General features: G+C 38.4%; 1 long non-coding RNA gene across 2 annotated transcripts in view; it reads left to right on the top strand.

Moving 5' to 3' along the window:
* LOC146432675 (uncharacterized) overlaps positions 1 to 13,642 on the top strand; it is a 178,125-nt gene extending 164,483 nt beyond the window's left edge. Inside the window, exons 3-7 of one of the 2 annotated variants that reach the window (XR_014854289.1) lie at positions 7,438 to 7,515; positions 7,687 to 7,771; positions 7,949 to 8,079; positions 9,908 to 10,031; positions 12,218 to 13,642. This is a non-coding gene — a long non-coding RNA (uncharacterized LOC146432675). Of the gene's footprint in view, positions 1 to 7,437; positions 7,516 to 7,686; positions 7,772 to 7,948; positions 8,080 to 9,907; positions 10,032 to 10,391; positions 11,234 to 12,217 lie in introns of those variants that run through there. The other variant, XR_014854288.1, reaches the window with a different exon arrangement.
* Positions 13,643 to 21,232: the final 7,590 nt, after the last annotated feature.

Here is a 21,232-nt window from a genome sequence, read left to right as displayed (position 1 = left end):
TGTAATATTTTTTTCAGGCTTGACTGGGGTTCAAAGTGAGACCATGTGTTCAAATACTTCAGTTTCCATGAAGCTGCTTTCCATTCTGAGCCTTGCAGATCAAGCCAGTCATTATTAGCCAGGCATTATTCATCCTCACTCTTTTAGATAAAACATTCATTGTCATCATGTTAATATTTGTTATGTGGGTTCATTTCATGTGGTGGGATTTTTTTTTTCCAATTTCCTCTGCTGCTTCAATAACTCCTCCATTTCTTGCAAGACTTAATTTGAAACTATTTAGGTTTATTATTTCAACTTCCAAAGATGATTATTTGGTATTAAGTAAGCAACCTTAGCTATGCACTTGCTGATATTCCTCTACAATAACTCTCTGCCCCTATTTTATTGCTTATGGAATTGCTTTCTAATCCTTTTCATGGATCTTTTTTCAAATAGCTTTCTTATATAATAGATAGTAACATTTGTTATAAAATGAAAGTAAAACCAATTAAATCTGCCTTATTGTATTTACAAAAGATTGATGTGTGTAAAATCTAACAGCTTATTTGGGGATTTTAATCTAAAAGTGCCCTGCAATAACATTCTCTTGTGTTCTGGGATCCAGCTGTAATGGAGAAGCCACTGCCTGAAGAGATGCTGAACTAAATTAAAGTATTGTGTGCTGGTATTCGAGCATCTGCCTCATACACTAATCTCTGGGAAATGCTTGAAAATACCCTAAAGTAGCAGCCATTTCTTTGTTTAAGTTTGAAAGCTTTTTGTATCTATTCTCATTAATGCTGTAGTGCAGAAGATTCGCTGTTCAGTAAATGAATTGAACAGAAGCTTCTGCAAACCAAGAACAGATTGCAGTTTTCCCATTTCAGTCTCCATTTTACTTTTGTTGTGTGTAAAGGATTTGAATTTGAGCTCCAGGGACCTGGGTTTTACTGTACCTCCTTCAACATATGCGTTCTCTCTAATATAGAAACAAAACAGTTGGACTTACATGAATACTGGAAACAATTAAATATTATGCTGCCTGAATGATTGAGGATTTCTTATCCTACCTTAGTCTTTCTCTTGAGTTATATTTGCATATATGAGGGTCTAAGTGTATAGTTTTTCTGAAAGGTGCCTTCTGAAAATGCTTCATCTTCATGGTAAAGACTCTCATTTTTCTTCTCCTTTATAACATTTTCATTCATCCAGCTCTGGGTTGGAAACAATACCATGTGATTTACAATCGAGTATGACATAAATAGTTGAAGCTGTAAGAGCAGCATGTAGTAAACAAACAGACTGTAGGCAGTAATATATTTGAATACAGGATTTTTATGCATGAATAATCCATGAGGTTATAAAAATCAGTCTGTTTATAGAAAATTTAGGAATAGAAGAATGCTTTTATTCATGAAACAACTTATCTTCTCCAGCTTAACAAACATGAAATGCAAGAAAAAAAATAGTTGTGACGTACAGATTTGCCCAACTTAGCTGTTGTTATTTCAGAAAATAAAAGTGTGCATCCATAAGGACAAGGCCTGCAAACGGAGTGTGTATCTCTGAGCACACTGCCTCAGATGCTGATCTCTGCACTGGTGCCTAAGCTGCAGATGAGCATCCTTGAATATCCTTGAACTTCCTCTAACATCCTCCTGCAGTTGCCGATCAAATATTATTGTTTCCTGCTGCTCCCCTTCCCCTGCCTGGACATTAAATCCCTCTTATAGCTGCTGGAGGAGCTCCTCAAGCTCCAGTTTTGGCAGATCAAACGGATTGGCAAAAGCACACTGTTTGTTTAGTAGGCGATGTACATGAGCAGTTTCTAGATCTGAAGGGATCTGGTGGTACTCCAGCTACATCTGGAGTAAGGCAATGATGTGAATAATGGGTGTCCATCACCTTGTTCTGCTTCTGGCCTGGCAATTTCAGTGCTCTCAGGCCAAGTAAATCATCAGGAAAAGGAGAAATAGCAGGATGTGCATCTTGGCACAAACTACAGCCCTGCTTAGAGATGCCCTTGGATGATTGTCTGGGCAATCAGGGCAGAGTGTGGGAAAGCCAACATCTGTTTGTCAGTCTGGCCTGAAAGAATGCAGGTGTTTCAGAAATAATGGTTATGACAGTTCTGAGCCTTTCACTTCATTGTTTTTCTTCAGCCAAATGTGTCTGTTGAATTTGAACTAAATTATACATGTAGTTTATCACTGTTTGGAAAATCATTTTTATACCTAAGAAACTCATTTCCTTGCCCAAACAGAGTCCATCAACTCCCTTCTCATTTGACCTCTTTCCTGTTTCTGGTACAAGGTTCTTTAATGGTTTATAGTAAGGTCTTTATGCCTTTCACCTTAGGTCTCCTGTATTAGAAACACTACTTGCAAAGAAGGAGGCTCTGTTAGGATAAATTAATATCTTAGAGTGCTTGCAATTAGAAAGTAGAAGTGGTAAGAGCTAGTTTTAAAATGCTTACAAAGAAAACAATTTGAAATGGGAAATCAGAAAAGGACTGTGGAGAGAAAATAATGAAGGGATTAAGAGAGTGTGGTGGTGTTTCAAACTGAGGTTCCTTATATGTATTTAATTAAGAGCCAATAAAGTAGGATTTAAATATACATAAACTAGACACAGTAGAAACTTGTTAATTTGCACTCTAATAATTTGCAGATTTTAAAATTTGTGAAAAGAAAAGATTAAAAGCTTCCTTCTGCCTTCCAGCAATGGTTTAAACCAGAGGCAATGGTGAAATAGCCTATTATTAACACTCAGTTTCTTTGGCAAATGTACTGGAAAGCAGTGGCTACACTTGTGACTGTGTTGTAAGGGATTAACTACTGGATCACAGTTGTATTAATACACCATAAAATGCATTTTAATTTATCTTTAGTCCTGCTCTTTCAGACAGCAGCCAGTGTAACTCTCTAAGATTTTCATTGATTTGGAGTTGGTCATAAACAAGCCCAAGTCAGAAATGCAATGATTTGCAGTAAGTCTCAGGCATTAGGATCACAAATCAACACCACCAACAGGCTAAAAGGCCTGATCATGGAAGCTTTTGAACATGTGCCTGGAAATTCCTTACTATTGTTTGAATCTTGTCCTGCAGGAGGATTTGTCAGCCTGGAGGGTGGCAGGAGGTTGATGTTGCTGTTGCAGGTCACTGTGTTCTGTGCTGTTCTGTGCTCCCACATCAGTACAGGAGAAGGAACCCAGAATGGGCTGGTTTAGGTTGATGTGGATTTTTCTAAGGTGAATCCTGATAGGCCAACTCCTACCCATTTTTATTTATTGCCCTCTGATTTTGTTGCCCTCTCACTTGTGCAATAGATCACATTGTTCAGTGATACAGTTTTCATGTCTCTTCCTTTATGCTTATTTGCATAAAGGGTAAATTGATTTTGATGTTATTCAGTGACTTGACATATCTGACTCTGATTTTCCAACCACTTTTAACCTGTTGTATGTAATATTTCCCAGTGAAATTGTTCATGTAGAGTCTAGGAAATATTAAACCCTAGAGAAATTCCAAACATATTTCATACTTTTAGTTCATTAATTTTATAATTTGGTTGAGATGTTAAATATGGTTTTATTTCTGAAATAACTTTTACTTAAATGAATTATGGATCAGTGTTCAATTTTTATTACCACAACAGCATTTTAGAATATTTTTCTCAGGATTCCAGTTGTGTGAACTGACCTTGATGTGTGCTGCACTTGCTCCACACTAAATCAGAAAAAAATCCCAAATAAAACTGCAATATGGCCACATCAGGTGAAGATATTCCAGTCTACTTTAATCCTGATTCCAGTTACCTGGAAACTGTCTACCCAGTTATATGTGAAAACTTGGAGGGATGGTCCATTTAGTCAAATTTTGTTGTCTGCCAAGTAATTACAGCACTTGGTACCTTCAGCAGGGAGTTGCCTACATAGAGCTGTGGGCAGAGTTGGACCCATTTTTATTCATTCTTCTTCTGCTGTGTATTTGCTTAATCAAATGTACTTTTTCATTCTGCAGCCTGTAGCAAGGTAGAGGATTTGCATTGTGATTCCAATTAAGTTGAAATTAGTATGAACTTATGTTCAGTGGCTGATGTTTAATGTATGTTAGATTAAATGGTTCTTTGATAAACTGGCTCTGAGGATTGTTATGACATTTCTTGTCTGCATCCTACAACGTGATTGAACTGCAGTAGCACCATGTGATTAACAGAGATAGTTCTGTCTTGTGCTGTGCTCTGCTGCCACAGGGAACCAACCAGAGCAGCTTCTAAGGCAAAACTTGTTTAAGAACAAACCAACAAAGCCCTCAGAACCTAAAACCTCACACAAAATTAAATACACACACAAAATAGTTCCCCCCAGACAATTGGAACATCTGTCCTAACTGTTGCAGTAAGTAGCAAGGATCAGAATAATTTTCAAATGGCATAGGAAAAAATTTTTCTGTTTTGTTGTAATCTAGTTTGTATTTTCTTTGAAACAAAGGGTCTCGTGGAAATAGCACACATTAGATACACTGAGAAAATGCTTGCACTGCATCTTACTGGCAAAACCCCCAAACAATAAACATTCAGTACTCGAGCCAGCCAGGTGGTGCAGGGTTTGGCCAAGTCCAAATCCTCCACAAAATGATCTATTTTTCAGTATTGCTCTTTCGAGAACATGTTGGTTTCTGCAGAACTGAAGCTGCACCAAGAACTCAATAGGTCCTGGTGAGAGCAGTGCTCACCTTTCAGGGTCTGTGTTTCCGAAACAGCTCTCATGCAATGCTTCTGCCAAAGCTCATTTCAGCAGAAATTGGTTTCCTTGTTTTTTTGGGAACATTTTCCCCCTGAATGAAGTGACATCAGTTCATCCTGTCAAGAGGTTTTCTTCTGCTTCTGTTGCAAGTGGTGCTGTTTTTCTTCACCATCCCACTCTGCCTTTTGTCCCAAGGTCTGGAGGAAGTCTGTCCAGGATGAGATGGTAGGAATCTTCAGGCAATGGAGAAATCCCCCAAGAAAAGTGGTGGAATTAGCTGCAACATTCCCTGGCCTAATGAAGATGAGCAGAAACTGGAGATGCTGGCAGGAATATTCTCAAGGATGTAATTAGTAACAGTGATAAAAGAACAGATATGGAAACATGAAATTAAATGGAGCTAAGTATGCAAACCTGCTCTTGCAGTGGGTCACTCAGTGATTTTTTAAAACAAATATGAGTGGGCTGCACCAGCTTAATTTTATATTCATCTGCTGCTCCTCCCAGCAAATACTCTTGCCTCTGCTTTCAAAAATCCCACATCTGTGACAGAGTGGCTGTGTGAAGGTGTGGAGCCTTGGTGTCCATGGTGTTTGTCTCTCCTGGCAGCTCTGCCTTCAGCAGCTCTGTGGGGACTTGTGTCCCCCAGCTGTCCCTGCTGGGGCAATCTGTGACACCTGGGCATTGATTTTCCAACCTTCCCCCTTGGATGAAGTCAGGAGCCACCTTCACCCTTCAGCTTCAGATCACGGCTGACAAAGCAATTTATCTTTTATATATTTTTCTAGTGTAGTTTTTCAGACAATTTTTTTTATTTCAAGTTATAGTTGAGTTGATCTTTGAAAAAAACTGCTTTGAATTCCTCATAGTAGCCAAGATGTTTTTCAGCATTTCTTTAACCAGTTTTAAATTGATTTGCCTCACTAGTAAATACCAGTGCTTTAAGATTTATGATTTTTTGTTCTTCATATAAATGTTTCCCCCTAGGATTAAGGTTGAAATAAATTCCTTCATTGCTGCCCACTACTTGCATTCATGGTTAAATTAAACTGTCTGGTTCCTTGTCACTGATTTTTCAATGTTAGTAATTAAAATTGCAGAAGCATTTTTAATGCCAAAGATTAAACAGATGTTGGTGGACATATTAGGTTTTGACAAAGGTTTGGCAGGTAAAAATTAAAGTAAAAATGGCTGTTCTATATTATTTATATTTAATTTTAGCTTTACTGGCCTTTCAAGTGTGCTCAAAAGCGAGATGGATTATGAATGATAATGTTTGCCACAGTTTATTCTCATGCATCCCTAAAACTGGAACATGTGAGATGAGGAACTCTTCATCTGGAGGGATGTGTGCAAAGGCTGATATCAAAAGCTGTTCACCATCCTCAGTGATTCCAACCCCCTGAGAGCTGTTCCCCAGTTCATTAGATCAGCTGAAATGACTCTTCCTGCACTGATCTGGCTGCTTTGGTTTTTTTGTCTGTACTGACCCTGCAGCTCATTCCTTATGCTGATTAATGTCTTCATATGGCCCTGAAACTCACTGTCCTGCATGTCTGCCCCTGTTTCTCTCATGCTGTTACCTTGTGAGTGATTTCTCATAATTACAGCACATTTTTGTGAAGACACATTGCCTGGTCTGTCCTGCCAGACACAGTCCTCAGAGCCTCAGTAGCTGGAGGGCAGCCAGGCAATATTTTGCAGCTGCTTTGTGAAAATCCCAGTGGCTCAGACCTCAGTGATGTTGGACTCAGACACAACCAGATGTCGAGAATTCTTACCAGGCACATCCTGAGCTTCAAAATGTTCACAAATTTTTGTGAGTAATGGTGCATCCTATCTAAAGGGTGCTGCTTTGACACCTATTCCATTCAGATTCCCTAACCCATACAAATTTAGAAGGAAAAAATTTCTATAAACCATCTTATACTCAGCTATATACAGGCCAAGTCTCATCCTGGTGCAAGAATAGAACTAATTAAAAGCTATTTTAATGCATTTCCAGCTGTTTGAGGTATTGTTCACATACTGGTATTTGCTCTCTCCATACCCTGCTGTACCAATTGCCATACAAGGCCTGGCAAATTGCTGGTCTAATTCCACCACATGTCATGTGGTGGCTTCTCCACCCTTGGGGAATTCTCCTAGAAAGTCAGAGCTTGTCTGGAAACTATTTTTGCTGTTGGAAGAGTCTAAAGAAGCTGCCTCCCACCAGTGAGTCGAGCCTGTGGTGCCTAACAGATGTTTGCAGTGCTGCCTCAGAGCTGCATGGATTCACATCTGAGCCTCATCCTGACAGAGTTGAGGTCCTTTGCTTCATGTCATTTGCTTTTCCACCCGATTAACTCGTGTGCCAATGCTGTGTTGTGTGCAGGGATCTCCTCCAGGCAGCACCCCAATCTCCAAGGGATCACTCAGACAATGCTGCCCATGTCTCCTCCCAGGAGCTTTCCAGGCTGAGTATTAGGAATAACACAAAGCACACCATCAGTGGTTGTTTGATCTAGTGGAAGTGGCAGCTTCCAGAGATGGAAGGTAGGATGACTTAGGTGTTCTCTGGAAGCGGAGAGGTGAAACCTGCTGCATTGCTCTGGGAGGTTTTTTTCAGCTTGGCTTATCTGTTTGTGCTTCTGCTCTTTGTTTGTCTTCTTCTCAGACTATTGGGTGTTTGTAACAAGGTGATTTTTTTTTTTCCCCTATTTATAGTAGACCTGAGAGGTGAACCTGTCCTCCATTGGAGCCTGTGGGATTTTCCACACACTGCAATGAAAACAATTGAAAAAGGTATTTTAAGGCACACTACGCTGTAAAAACCATTTGCTTGCTGTTCTCTCAAATTTGTGTTTCTCAATGGTGGTTAAAATGTAAGTTTCCACTTTGATATTGCAGTTAAACTTAACAAAATCCAATTTTTCTCTGTGATTTTCCTTTTTTCTTTTGCAATATTTCTTACAGTGTCCTAAAAGACACTCATCCTTTATTTCATTAAGTGTTCCACTGGCTTGCTGAGCATTGCAGAAGAACTACAGGAGTGCCTCAGGTGAGTTTTAGTAGCCAGGGAGTAGAGGTTTACTTGAGAGTCTGGAAAACTGGAAGAGTTGGACTTAATGCTTTTTATTAGAATTTAACTTTCTTGCAAAAAGTAGGATTTTTTTTGTTGTTTTCCTTGCTTGGTGAAGGCAGGTCTCTGAAGTAAATGTGATGTGTTTTTCTTCAGCAAGGATTTGGCTCCAGGAAAAATTAACTTCTCCCTGTTTTGCTACCTCTCTCCTCCTAAGGGATCTATGTCTAACCAGAAGTGTAAATATCTGTTTGCTTCTCCAGCTTAATGTCTGGCAGTTTTGGAAGGTAATTTCTTTCTCATTGAGAATTTAGGATGTTGTATAATTTCTTAGATTAAAACAGCATGTGTAACTGTATGAGTCAAAGTTCTTAGGGCATTTCAGTTCCTCCTCTTAGCAGACAATAGCCCTGTTTTAGGAATCAGTTATCTGTCCAGCCCTGTTGATATTGGGATGTGATATGAATTTGACATCTCTCTCAGATCTGTCAGTCACATCCACATGCAGCTGCTCCTTGTGCCTTGTCTGATCCCTGAGTCCTCCATGCTGGCAATGTGTGTTAGTGTGTCACTGCTGCTGAATGACACTTTCCTTTTCCACAGTCTGTGCCTCTCCCTATTTATCATTCATTTTGCCCAGTGTATCCTCACCATCACCTTTTCTGCCTTTTTCTCTCTTTTATTAACTGCTAGTTATGCCCTATCCCAGCTAATTTCATTGCTTATTACTGCAGCTGTATTTATTGATGAATGGCTCATTTCATCCCAGGCCACATAATCTGCACTCCTTCCTTTGCTGAGAACTTGAAAAATGTACTTGCAGAAATATTTGAGGATAGGAAATTTTGTGCACTTCAGGCCAAATTAGAGACACAAATCTCATCATCTTTAATAGGGTGTGCATCTAACATTTCATACAGCACTGGGGAAATTTATGTCCCTGCCTCTGTTTCTCAATTAGGTCACAAATTATCCCTGATTGTATTATGGTTACTGACACACCAGCACTGTTTTTTATTTTATCCCACCTTTCTTTTTAACAGCTCTCACGCTCTGTCTTGCAGGTAACCCAATTAATGGTTCTGCTGTGTGTAAATCTGTGATAAAACCCTGGCTGCCTGCAGTGGGCAGAGGATCAATCCTGAGCTCTCCCTGCCTCCATGTCCTTTTCCCCACCTGCTGTGGGAGGGCTGTGTGTGCTGTTGGGCACAGCAGGTGGGGCACAGACACCTTTGTGGTTTCTGGAAATGCTGCCAATGCCATTGTCACATGCTGCTACTAAATACTGCGTTTCTGTGGGTTTGGAAAATCAAAACAGCCACCTTCTCATAGTCTCCCAACAGCAGTTCTTGCTGTCAAGTCAATGGATTTTTTTTTAGATTTTGCTGATTTGTTTTTGTGTCACAACCTAATTCCTCATATTATTAAAAAATAATCAACTGCACGTAGCTAGTACAGCAGCAATACAGTATATCCAGATATCTCTGCTGCAGACTTAAAAATTTAAATGCTAAAAAATGAGTAATGGTGCTCGAAGAGTAATGCATATAAAGTCAGGCACTCACAGATAGGAAAGAGCAGGATTAAAATTCCCACTTGCAGGCATCTCCCAGGATTTTCAGAAGGATCTAACCAGGTAATGTATCTAGTTTTAATAGGAATGTACAAAATATGGTCTAAACCATTGTCCTTGAAAATGCAGTTATTGATCTGTATTTTTGGATCTCTGTATACTTTCAAAACTAACTGTTTTAGGTGGGAAGACTGTATTTAACTGGAAGTCAATGGAATTTAGCCATTATTGATTTTGTATTAGTCCCAAGAACTATTTATGTATGGAAAAAAAATCTGAAATTCTGGGCCACTTGTCAGAAGAGTGGGGCTTCCTTGGATGTTTGGGGGATTTCCTCTAGAACAGAAACCTGAAAAAGAACAATTGCAGTGAGTCAAAGCATATGAAGTTTTAAGTTTTTCATAGAAGTGAGGCACATGAATGCAAAATTATCCAATATATGAAGTTCTTAAAACATAAAAAGCAAGTGTGTTTTGCTTTTGAATGATTAATCTAAATCCAAACCTTTTTTTTTCAAGTTAAGCATGAATTTTCTTTTTCAGTACTGAGCCAAGTTTTTACTCTTTGAAGATGTCATTAAAAACACCTCAAAGTTCCTCTGCCTAACACAATGTTGTTTTCAGGAATTGCTTGAAGGTAAACAGTAATGTAACTTGGTGTTATAAGGTGAGTAATTAAGAAATAAGAAAAGAGATGAATTAATGTGCTGTCCATGAAATTAGCATTCTGATAATTGTTTGGTTTGTAATTATATTGAGTTTAATCAGACAATAATACTGGGAAACTGTGGGTTTTAAAACCATCCTTTGTTTGAGAGAAAACTCTAATTTATTTGACACGATTCATTTGCATCTATGCTTTTCTAATTTTTTTTTTCCTTAAACCTCAAATGAGATGGTTACAGAACCAGATACATTGACCTAAAGGATAATTCTATTTCAAAAGGAAGAAGGGAGGACAAAATTGAATGTGCACTGTTCCTGAGTTAATGGTTGCACAATGTACCTAACTGCTTTGTTATTGTAGTCTCATCAACACTTGAGCTGCTCAGAAGTCTTTGGAATGTAGATCACTTCTGAGGAGTGAAAGGTGATAACTGCTCCCCATATTTAACTACTGATGGACCTCTCAAATGATATGTATGTGCTGACATCTCCATGCTTTGAAGATTTAAAGACCTCAAATATGGAGAAAAAAAGACTGACCTTGAAACTCCTGTGCCAAAATTCCCCTTTTTCACACTACTGCTTTACTGAATATATTAACTTGTGGAAAATCCTATAAAGGAAGATAGTATTCATTGTGATATTGTAAATTTAACTCTCATGCCAGATAATTCCTAGTGAAACATGTTATTGAGGTGACTCCTTCGTTCCAAGGAACAGCTTCTAATGAGTGTGAAGGAGAAAAAATTCAGCCTTAATGTTATATATTTTCCATCTATCAGGAGTATTTCTGATTCTCAGCTGTTGCTGAAATCAAGATTCTGACCAGCTTCCATTGAAATTTATGGTATTTAGGAAAAAAAGTACTTTTAGCACTTTGACAAGTATAATTTTCCCTAGAGTGTTTTTACAGTCACCAGAATGTCAGGAATTTGTTGAACTTAAATGCAATCACATAGTAAATTTGTCTCTGGTAATTTCAGAAGATAGCTTTGTAAAGTTTTGCTCTCCTTGTTCTTTTATTTTTATGCAAGTGCTGAGGTATCCCAGCAGCAGAGGTCTAGAGGAACCCAGGATTAATCTCATTTAGAGTTCAAAAGGTTGTCCTCATTGCTTTATCTACTTAGACCTATTTTTCTATCACTGCACAGGGTTTTTTTGTGCAATGGGGAACATTCCAGAAAATAAAAAACCTTAATGTGATCATGGCCTCTTGTGTATTGGATATGTAACATCCAGCAAGACAAAAAACCACCAATATTTTGTTAAAGGTTTTTTGAAGGATCTTGTTGCGTGATGCAGGAGTGAGTGTGATGGATACTGTGGATAACAGCCAACACTGTTTGCACAATGAAGCTTTTTATATTGTACAATTTATAGTTCTGTTGCTCCAGTTCATCACAGATTTTTTTTCTGTACAAAACTAACATTTGGGTTCAAATGTTCACCCTGATGTCAAGGTCTGATATTTTTACTTCTCCTTTTTCTCCTGATTTTATTGATTTTTCTAGGCTAAGCATTCCATAAATTAGTTATAGTAAGAAGGCATATTGTGGAATGTGATATAATTGGCAACTGATTGTTGATGTAGGAGATTTATGTCTGCCTTATAGTAATAGTTTCTTATAATTGGAAACATATGTGATTTTTAGTGTCTAGACTTGGGAACTTTCCCAGGAAGGAGTTCCAGGTGGTTATCTAAGCCAAATGGCTACTTAAAGGCTGCAGGCAGACATGGGAAAGATGTAAATGTTGCTAGCAAATGTAATTATTTCATAATTTTAAGTTTATAGATTGCAGTGTATCAATTTACATCTGGTGGTTTGACCAGCTGATTTGTTTTGTAAATTCATGTTTAAACCTGACATTTACTTTCTCACTGAAATAGTGTAAAACACAGAGATTAGAAGTTCTTGATATATCTGGATGACAAAAAGCTTTTATCTATATCATGTGCCTAATTTCGTTGCATTGATATATGAATGTTTAACTTGAAATAGCAAATAGTTACATCTATAGCAAAAATTCTGTGAAATTTGGTTTGGTGTAGTTAGGCTACATGACACCTTGAGTTTTCTCTTTGTTTGCTGGTAGTCTGATTTCTGGAAGGAGCTCAGAAAGGAAACATGTCTGGAAGTTGTACAGCCTACAAAAACATGTGGTGATTTGATATTTCCCTGATCCCAGTTTGCCTTGAACATGCTCTGCACGTTAAAACATCCCTGGAGAAGGAAAGCACAGTTGGCTATCCCAGCATGAATACTCTGCAAATATTGTTCTGGGACCTGCACAGCCTGTGACTCACAATGAATATTTTCAGCTCTGGTTCTGACTGTACAATAGGAAGTAGAAAAGAAAATAAGTGATTTGCTGGGGCCTAACACTGGATGACTTGATCATTGTGGCTTGAGCAGAGAGCACAGAAGAGCTGCACCAGAAGATGTTGAAAAGTCCTCTCAATTCAGTTTTCATGTACCAGATGGTTGTTTCTTGCTGTATTTTTTTTTTTAATCCTACCTGTTAAGATAGCAAAGAACGACATACGTTATCTGGCTCTGCAGCCAAATGTGTGGTCCAAATTATTTTCACAGAATGCCTGACAAAGTCTGCTTGCTTGTCTGCCTGCCTCAATCATTTTTCTCAACTAATGAGAAAAATCTGCCAAGCATTGTTGGGCTAAGGCACTAATTATTCTCAAACAAATGTTTCAATTTTGCACAAGTTAGGAAGTGTCTCTGTTTTAAATGATTACATGCCAAGATGCCAGAGCAGTTAGACCAGTTTCATTTATCAATATGTCTAGAAGTCCCAGAGGACCAAAGAGATGAAATCATTAAAAACAAACGGGTCTGCAGTCTTAGGTGCTCTTTTAGGAAATATTGCCTCAATACTTCTTTTTGTGTATGTTTTTTAATGAGAAGTTGTAGCTCTATTTTCCTTCTGGAAATGTTTTTTCTTGTGATATTCCTGACTGGCTTGCTCCTCAAATTCTCTTGGTTTTGGCACCGAATTAAAGGAAATTTTGTTACTAGTCACGCAAGACTGGCCCATCTAATCCTTCCTCAGATTTTGTAGCCTGCTCATCATCACCCTATTTGAGCATTAGGGAAATTGGTCTCTGATAGTGACAACATTGGAAAGTATCTCCTTGTAAAACTTTCAGCTAAATTTGGCAGCTGGAAGAAACTTGAACAATTTAAAGGAAGTTTACAGCTTGTTTTCCACCAATGGTGCTGTACTTGGGCCTGAACTCCAGAATCAGTTGTGAGCTTCCAGAGCAGCCTTGTCCCACCTCTGATCATGAAATGTTTGGGTCAGACCTGTTTGTGACAAGATTCTGATGGTTTGATGTGTCCCTAATGAGACATGTGCCTCTGATCAGCTGTACCTTTGCTGCTATATTACACTTTTGCCACCTGCCTTCCCCCCTGTGAATTTCTCTGTAAGGAGCAGATAGATTGCCAGGTTTAGGGGTTTCTGCTGGGTCTGCCTATGTATAACCAACAAAAATCAAAGGTTTCAAGAACTGCCTTTCTGTCTTTAAGAAGGGAGCTGCATCTTTTCAGAGAAAAATGTATCTTAAAAATGATGAGAAATTCAAGAACTTATTTCATGGGCTAATTGGAGAGGTTTACTTATGAGCCAGCTCTGCAGTTTGTTTCATAGATGTATGTTAGTTCAAAATTGTTGGATTAATTTGTTTTCAGAGCGCATATTAAGAGTGAGGGAAAAAGTAAAGAATTAAACCAGCAGAAAGACAGCAGAACTTGGAGCATTTCATGACTTGATTATTTTCCAGCAGCCACCTGTGCCAAGGAAGAAAATGTGCCTAAATATTATGGTGTTTGTATCTCCTCAAACAGTTACTCAGAAAGGGATAAATGGGCAGTAATAATGTGTATTTCACTAATGGTTTATGTGTTTTCTTTTTAACACATCCTCTTCTTATTTTGGGGGAAAATATGAAACCTGCTGCCTGAATACTTTCTATCATTACTTGCTTATTGCCCTTATCTGTACCCACTAGCTTAATTGCAATCTGTCTGCTTGGTGCATGGTGTGTGATTTTTTCCATAAATGTTGAGAAATTATTGGCAAAGAGGAGATGTACTACATGGGAAAACTAACATCAGTTTCAACATATTCATTCCTCAAATACATTTTATGCCACTTCACATAAGTTTTTAGGAAGACATAAAGACACAAAAGAGGAAACTAAATGTTAATGTAGTAGTTTCTTGTAATGGGTTATTTTTCATGAGCTAAAATGGAATACTCTGAAATCAGCTTACACTGCAAATTAAATGCTAGGAGCCCCTTATGTTTCCTTTTAAGCAAAAGAGATTTGCTGTGGCTGGTTCCACTGTCATGGATACTTTGGCATATTTAGGCTAATTCCAAGCTTTAGTCCTTGTATGTATCAGTAATACTTCTCTTTTCATAAAAATGTCCTAATTCACTCAATTCTCCCTTTTTGTGTGTGAGTATAAAATTGAGATTTGAGCACAGTAAGTTCAGTTGCATGTTTTTGTACTATATAAACCCTTTTACATTGAAGTTCTTTAGTTTTATGAAAAAACACAGTTTCTTCAACAAAAAACCTTGTACTTTCTATCCAAGAACACTTCCTATTTTGTCTATGAACATGGGCTAGTTTGCAGGACTGCAACTGAAATCTAGTGGGAGTAGAATTCCATTGTAGCTACACAAGTGTTGCATTGTTTTAAACAGAGAAAATTTTGTTATATAAACCCTATTCCTCTTCTTTCCCATGATTCGTTGTTACAATTGTACTTAATTCAGTAGAAACTTAATTGTATTTAATCTTCTCTTTTTTGAAGTAATAATTTCTTTGGAATTATAACTCCACCAAGTTAAAAATGTTAAAATATGTACAGCTGAAATAATTTGGAAGGAGGTTGAAAATCTGTAATTTGTTCCTTCAGTGTGAAGGCTGTTGAATTGTTCTCTCAGCAGCTTGGTAGCTTCCCCCATTTGCACCTATTATGTAACCATAAACGAATTTCAACTGTTGAACTGATTTAATGTGGCTAATCATTTACACCTGACCTTTTGCTTTTCTTTCTTCTTAATACAACCTAAAGGATGTCCTGATTGAAAATGAGGCCCTGGGTGACTGATTTGTTTTATTCTGAGCAGGAAATGTATCAGCCCTGTTCAAGAAACCAGTAAATTGTTTTTTCCATGGTGCTTGGCAGGGTGATGAAGTGACTTCTCAGGGGTCTCGCTCTTCAGTGATTTCTCAGTGCATCACTACGACTGAGTATTGCATCAAATAATGTTCCTGTGAGAGAGGAGAATCCTCTTACAGGTTAGCCATAAACTCACCCTAAGGGGCTGGAGTACAGTGAATGGGAGATTTAAGTTGTCAGGTACATGGTTGCACATCATGCTAATCACATTCCTGGTGATGGAAGAAAGGGGAGACACAGAGGAGATTCACCGTTCTGGAGAGACCAGCATTGCACAAGCAGCAGAGATAATTCCTTCTGTTCCCTGGTACATTGGTGTGGCTGCTGCTGTGCTTGGCAGAAAGCATTCAGCCTGAAAGGTTGTAAAGTTTATAGCTCTTCACACTGTGTCAGTGCCTCGTGTAACCCAGTAGGGCACAGCTACGGGAAGTGTTTTCTTGAAAACCTTGTCAATATGTTTTGTCATTTCAGCCTTGATTGAGCTGCAAACATAAGCTGTGTGTTTTAAGACAACATTTTTGTCTTGCAAAATTACAGCGTGGAACTAAATTTGCAGCTTCCTGTAGGTGCTTCTTTCTCCTCCAGCAAAGGTCCTCTCTGAAGTCTCTGTGCCCCAGCCTAAAAAATGGAGTCAGTGATGCACTGGGTTTCAGCTGAAAGTGGATTTGGTTGCAATATATAATTGAGCAGAGGAGTGACAGAGGTTTTAAATTATGGAGTTGATTTTAAGAGTTGACACTGGCATTAAATGTTCTATATTTGGAGCTCCTGCTTTAGTGGCTAAAATGGACATTTATAGATAGAAAATGTGATCTGAATTCCCCTTGTGGGCTTGGCAGATATGTTTGAAAGTGATTTCATTTTTTGTGTGTAATTTTCTTTTGGCAAGAATGAGTGCAGGGGGTGGTGGAAAGGTCAATTTGTCTATGTTTATAGGTGCTGACAGGTTTTCTGAGATTTAATTTTAATTCATCTTGTTTAAAAATTGCATGGCAGTGTTCTTTTAAAATACACTGCTGCCAGATTTTGTGTTAACTTGTATGTGTATACCATCAATTTTGTGACACAAATTGGCTTTATTGATATCCAGTGTGTTACAGTTAGCCAACAGCTAGTTAAATCTGAGCTTTCCAATGTTCAATCTGTATTTTATAAAGCTATGCATTCCATAGCTTTTAATATATTATAAGAGCTAGCTTATGCTTTTTGCAATTAACCCAGTCAGTAAGGTAACTACCCAGTTACTGGGTTTTTTTTTGTGAATTTGATATTTAAAAATAGCTTCAAAATTTGGGGGTTTCAGGTATTTGGAAAAGACCTGCTTTCAAGGCAGGAAAAGCAATTGTTAAATCTCTGCTTATTTCCAAATAAGATCAAATTTTCATGATTAGGAAAAGGCAAAATAAATTATTCATAGCAGCCTGCTCTTAAGTAGCTTTAGCCTCAAATCTTTGCTTGTACCTTCCTTTCTGAAGTAGCATCTCTCACTTGGTCATGAACTGATCTAAACCAAAAATTCAGATTAAAATCAGTGCCTGTAGTACTGAATGGTTACACTGCAGGAATCGCAGCCAGTTACAGTTTGGAATTTCTGAAAGTGGGGCTAGAGTCTTAATCTTAAACATCTCTGGAAAAATTGCAAGCCTGATCTCCACAGGGAAGGAGGGGAAAACATTGATTCAGAAAACATGTGCTGCACTCCACTGTATAAATCTGGATTCCAAACCCAAACTTTTTTAGCACGCTCGAAAGTTGCTGCTGACTGCTGCCAACTAGAAAATTTAATAAAGAGTTTAACTCGGCGCAGCCCAAGCCAGCTCTGCAAACACATGCTTTCCCGCTGAGATCAGAATGAATATCGAGCGCAGGGTGAGAGCCAGGCTGGAGGAGCAGCCCTGCCGACATGAATCCCTCATCTGCCTGCAGTTCTTGCTGGGGTGGGCACAGCTCCATGGCTCTAATCGCTGCTCAGAGCGGCTGTGCAAAGCTCTGCTCCGAGCTCTGTCATGCAGCTTACATTTTCAATTATTTCGGTAAGGCCTCTTGCATCTGCAGGCTGCAGTCTGCTTGGTAAATGGACACATTTACCTTCCCTGTTGAAAAATCTTTTTCTAGGAGATGTCTTGTGCTCTCCTCGCCTATCTTCTGGTGCAGGGTTTTGGAAACCAGCCACTTTTGGAATCATTTTGGAAACAGCCTCTTAATACAAAGAGAGAAAATTAATAGATTGCGGAAAAAGTCACATAATTTTCATTAGTTCTCTTTGAGAAGCTCTTTCAAATCTAAATTTAGATATTGGATTCAGTATTGATGGGGAAAGGAGTTGAAAACATATTTTTTCCTTTCAGTCAAGCAGAATCCAGCTCTTGTCTAGCAGTGTGTGTTGATAAGGGAGGGCTGGGTTTGTGAGGGCAGCAGAGCAGGCTCTGTGTCAGGTTTGTGGTGCAGCTCAGATCTTTATCTTCCTCCCAGAAGGGTCTTGGGCTGTGAGGAAATGAGTTTGCTTTCCTTGCTTTGGGAGGAGTGAGAGTTATGTAATGCTGAGCAGCACTAATGCAGAGATCAGGCAAGGCATGTCCAAATCTGGCCAGTCACACTGAGACTGGGGCAGGTCCACAACAAAGGAACAAAATTCACCATTTATGTGAGAGCCACGTGAGCAGCCATGTCATAAAATATCATCCTTGGGTCTGTTCTTTCAAATAAACACCCCTTTCCACAGTGGCAAACAGAAAGAACATGTTTTTGTTAGTCAAAAGCTAAACTGGCAAAAATGCTGCCAAAGTGTCTTCCCAAGATTTTGGTGCAAAGGGACATGGAGGCTTGGGAAACAGCAAAGAGAAGAAAGTTCTCTTGTCTTTGAAAAACTGAGTGAGAAAGAATTTAGCCTATCAATTCTGGCATAGTATGGGAAGAAAGATCCGTAAAATAACCTGCTTTGCAGCTGTCTCACCTGAACTGCCCAAACTGGAATGAAAGAGATTTTGGGTTTGCTTCTGTCATTATTTATTTACTTGTCAAGGGGGAGAAAAAAAGAGGCAAAACCCCTCAAACTTCACAAAAGGGCAAACAATTCCTTTTTTTTGCTCAGTCTGAGGGTCATGTTGCTCAGTGTGAAGGCCAGAGTCCAAGAGGTGAGATCACATACATGGGAAAGAATATGTGCTGACAATTATTCTGTGAAGTTATTCTTTTTCTACTGTTTCCAGTAGAGCCACTTCAGGCAACACTTTGGTTTAGAGGCAATTTTGTCTTCTCTTCTGTTACTTGTGGGGATCATACATTACTTATGGGGATCATACATCTCACTGCCCTGAACAAACTCTCCTTGCCTGCATTTCTGAGTGCAGCACTCAGGGCTACCTGTCCAACATATTGAGGCACTTCTGGCTTGATTGCAAAATCACAGATCTGATTACCTCACACAAACTCTGCAACAAAGCTGTGATTGCCTGTTCAGGGGCTTCCTGTATTCAGCCTTTATTGTGAGCTTGTAGTGTTTTGTTTCTCTGGCACTTGGTCTCTGTGTTCAGTGTTCTGACTAATGCAGAGAAAATCTGGAGTCACACTTTCATGTCTCTCTTCTGAGCATATTTGTTATTCTAAAGTAATACCACTGTGCTGGTGGTTTGGTTAGCAAAGCAAATAATGTCTGTCCAAATGAGTGAAAAACTCATCCTCTTTTATGCCTGATGACATGGCAACATTTATATGTATATATATATATATAATATTTCATATATATATATAATATATACATTTATATATATATAATATATTGTGTATATATATGTGTGTATGTATGTATATATAAATATATGTATGTATGTGTATATATATTATATGTATATAGAATAGTTTAGGGTGGTGCTTTCCAGCAGTGTTGACATTCTTGCTTTTTAATCTGCAATGAGATATGATGTGTTTGAATTAAATTCTTGCAAACACTTGCTCTTGTTGCAAGAAACACCATTTGTTGTCCCAGCAGTGAGGGCAGTGGGAGGAGTACTGAAGGAAATGCCATCATAGGACAGGTACAATGGATGAGTTTGTGTTGCAATAGGTCACTCCATGTGTAAAGAGAATAATTCAGCCTCTTTTCTGTACACCTCTCTAGTACAAATTTTCCTTGGCAAAAAGTGGTAGTAGAATAAAAAATTAACTAAATTCATTTGGGAGATGAATCTGGATAAACATTCAGGGCATTTTTTTCTTATGGATAAAATTTTGGGAGGTGTGGTAGTTATCCTTGAGTAAATGAAGCTTAGCACATGATAACAGCAAGAAATATAAACAAGTAGCAGATGGGTAAAGGTAGTCCTAGAGTATCTAGGGAAAAAAAATTGTTCATCCTTATCTGAAATATAGGAAAAGTAAAGATTCTCATGTAGCATTTGCCTGGAAGCTTTCTGGATTATCTGTGCAATTTGAATCAATATCTTTGATTTTAAGTTGAATGCTGCTGTGCTCAAAAATAGATTAATTTAATGCTGAGCTCCTTGACTTCTGCTTTGACTAGTTTAGGCTTTTTTTTTGTTTGTTTGTTTTTCATTCTTTTCCTGCCACTCCCTTTTTACAAGGGAGATATGAACAGTTTGTCTTAATTTTCCTATGGATTATCACCCTCATGCAAGAATTAGTACTGTAGAGCCATAGATAAAATTCATCAAGCAAAAGCATTCTCTGCTGTCACAGGATTATAGGGATGTGGGTGAAAGATTATGTTCCCCTGAGGAAGTAGGTACTTTTGCTTTTTTGGAGACTTCAGCTGAAGTCTTACATGTACATTGGTGTTTGTGGTTTCACTCCCTTCAGTTCATTTTGGTTTACAGTCATGATGAAAAAATGAAATGAAAATAAAAATGAAACAAGCAGTGCCCAGAGCCAATTGGTCTGTGCACCATTTGTGTGAGAGAGTTTTGGGGTTTGGTTTTATTGTCAGTCTGAAGCACAAATCTGCTTCAAGGAAAAGGATGGCAATAAGTGCTCTGCTAACAACTAGGCAACTGTGTTAAAGTAACATTAGAAGACTGAGAAACCAAGACAAGAAATGAAATTCAAATGTAGGAACTGCACAGCATTCAGAAGAAGGAGGAGAAAGTTTGCAGATGCTGTGGCTTTGCTGCTTATTCTTGGACCTCCAACTGTCTGTTGCTGGAAAGAAATCCTTGCCATGAAGAAATGTTTGGATATGAACTAGACCATTTTGAAATGCCCATTTTGTAAAAGTTTATAGGGAAAGCAGGAAATCTGATAGCTGAAGTTTTAATGAATGGCCACCTTTGGCAATTATTCCCAACAGAAGCAAACCCCCTGGGAATTTTGTTTGTCACAGTCCACTACAATTATTGTATGGTCTGCCTTTGTCTGTACAAAACCTACTTAGGAAAACATGGTTTTTAAATTTTATATATGGCTTGTAGGGTTTAGGATATTGGGGTGAAGGCAATCTAGCTTGGATTCTTTACTGCTGCTCTGTTTTCATGTAACCCCAAGTTGTTTTGTCCTAGAAATGCAAAATTCCAGAGTCATCTCACTTAACTGAGGTGTTAAATTTAGGATCACACATGTCCTAGATTCTCAATATAGTCAATGAGATACAAGCATCTCTGAAGGGTAATTTGCCCCCTGCATGAGCTGATCCTGCCCTGAAGGTAACTTTTCTTTGTCCACATGGTTGGGAGAAGTGCCTGTGACCAGACCCACAATTTGTGATGCCTGATTTATGTAACTGTGTTTGGAATTGTACCTGAGCAAGCATGTCTTACTTAGCTTTGCTTCTTCAGGCAAAATGCCTTGTGGTATTTTTATATATAAAAACTTACTTTAAAATGTCTGAAAAGTGTGCAGTGAATCTGTCTGGAGCTAAAATTCTGGCTTCAGCTGCTAAGGCAGAGGGGCAGGGTGAAGGAAAGTAACAATAGATATTATGCAGCATGTAAGTTTGGGTAGTGCATAAAGCTTGGATTCAGGGAGAGACACCATAAAT

This window comes from Lichenostomus cassidix, chromosome 10 (genome assembly GCF_008360975.1).
Source record: "Lichenostomus cassidix isolate B80296 chromosome 10, HeHo_3.0, whole genome shotgun sequence".
Classification (NCBI taxonomy): domain Eukaryota; kingdom Metazoa; phylum Chordata; class Aves; order Passeriformes; family Meliphagidae; genus Lichenostomus; species Lichenostomus cassidix.
The sequence above is the reverse complement of the archived record's forward strand: the minus strand, read 5'-3'. Positions and strand labels throughout refer to the sequence as shown.